Source organism: Neophocaena asiaeorientalis, unplaced genomic scaffold, assembly GCF_003031525.2.
Source record: "Neophocaena asiaeorientalis asiaeorientalis breed wild unplaced genomic scaffold, Neophocaena_asiaeorientalis_V1.1 scaffold43, whole genome shotgun sequence".
NCBI classification, from domain to species: domain Eukaryota; kingdom Metazoa; phylum Chordata; class Mammalia; order Artiodactyla; family Phocoenidae; genus Neophocaena; species Neophocaena asiaeorientalis.
The window spans coordinates 2,245,054-2,246,797 of NW_020173674.1; the positions used below are offsets into that span (position 1 = coordinate 2,245,054).

Genomic DNA, 1,744 nt, shown 5'->3' on the forward strand with positions numbered 1-1,744 from the left:
CTCCGCGGCTCCCACCGCCCCGGCCCCGGCCCCGGTCCCCGCCCCGCCGGCCGCCACTACCACCGTTACCCGGCCGAACCTCGCGTCCGCACCTCACGCCTCCTGCGGCAGTGGCGGCGGCCGTCTGGGTTTCGCTCGCTCCGGGAGTGCGCCGCCGTGGCTGCCAACAACGCCGCCTCCCATTGGCTGAGTCTCCTGGCCCCGCCCTCCTCGAGCAAAGCGGGCTACGATTGGGAGGGCGCGGCGCAAGTCAACTACGCTTCGGCGCCGCCGGTGACGGCCAATCGGAGGCCGCCCAGGAGGCGCCGCGCTCAGCGGGGCTGAGACCCGCGGGCCGGATGCAAATAGGGATGTGTGACGTCAGCGTGGCGCGCGCCCGCGTTCCTTCCGCCCCTTTAAGGACCGGAGGTGCGCGGAGGTCACGTGTGGGGGGCGTCTGCTGCAGCCTACTCTCGTGTTCTCTTCGGGCGCACCCCTTTTCCGGCCCCACACTCATCCCGGTCTGCGCAGCCCATTCCCCATCCCAACAGCCCACCCCGACCGATCACCCCCGCTCGGGCACAGTCCATTCCCCGGCCTGTGCACCCCCCTTCCCCAGCCCCCCGTGGGACTGGGCGCTGTCTCGGGGCCCACCCACCTCCCGCGACCCCTGTCTGCCCCCCCATCCCAGTTGAGTTCCAGCCCCAGGGACGCGCGCGCTGACCCCGCCGACCTCCGCGACCCCATGGCCTGGGCTTCCCCCCTCAAATCCCCGGGCTCGTGCTGCCTACTGGGCTTGGCGCGTGGGGTCCCCTCTTCCTCCCCCACCCCATCCCGCGCACTCACGGGCTCTCCCGGGGCAGCGCCCAGGCCCGCGTCCCCAGCGTCTCAGCCCGGCTCGGGCCTAACAGACCCACCGGCCAGAAGGAAGGGCCGGGCCGCTGGGGCCGGGGTACCGACCCCGGCCTCACCACGTTACAGTTCCTGGAAAAGCGTTAATCTGAAAACCGCTTGAGTAAGACGACAGTTCGGTGGAAACCCACATCCGCCAGGCCCGAGCTTCTGAGAGTGTGTTTCTGGGCGCTATCTTCCGTTGAGGGGTCTTTGATTATTTTTGTCCGTTTCTTCAGAAACTTTCCTTTCTTTGAGCGGGGTCGCTTCTGAAACCCGTTCTAACTTTCAGCAAGTTTGAAGGGGGCAGGGGGAGGAGTTTGAAATCATCCAGAGGCTCTTGTTGGATGGGGCTGTTAAGGACATAACTGTCAGTTAACCAGCCGCAGGGTGCCCAGCAGGTACCCAGGTGGGACCCACACGGCGGGGACCAGCCTCTGCCCCGCATCTGTACTGAGAGGGCGTGTGTGGGATCCCTGCTTGCCTAACTTGGATTTTCTGACTTTTCTGTAGTGACCTTGTTTTGCTTTTGCTGAGGATGGGGCCGAGCTGGGGGAGGAGGCAATAAACTACGAAAGAAAAGAGCACCAGCATTTTCAAGTTTGGAGGTCTGTCCTCCTCCTGTTTACTAAAGGCGCATATCAACGAGGCCACTGTATCTGGCCCTGCCTGTCTGTTCAGGGTTGGAGCAGGTGGTGCAGCACGCCGGCGCCAGTTGGGGGAGCAGCCTGTGTGCTGGCCACTGGGCCTGGCCCTTGGTGGAACGGCTGTAGTGGAGTGGCCTCTCCCCGGGTCACTTCAGTGAGTTGGTGGGAAGGTGGGCGACATTGTCCACAGCCTTTCTGTCTGCAACAGGACTGAGAATGCTGTTTTA

At 64.8% G+C, this 1,744-nt stretch overlaps 1 protein-coding gene across 4 annotated transcripts in view; it reads right to left on the reverse strand.

Moving 5' to 3' along the window:
- NAP1L4 (nucleosome assembly protein 1 like 4) overlaps window positions 1-877 on the reverse strand; it is a 57,098-nt gene extending 56,221 nt beyond the window's left edge. The window contains exon 1 of one of the 4 annotated variants that reach the window (XM_024749409.1): window positions 826-877. The gene's annotated coding sequence lies outside the window, so the exon portion shown is untranslated. Of the gene's footprint in view, window positions 1-69; window positions 176-825 lie in introns of those variants that run through there. The other 3 variants (XM_024749404.1, XM_024749405.1, XM_024749406.1) reach the window with 3 other exon arrangements.
- Window positions 878-1,744: the final 867 nt, after the last annotated feature.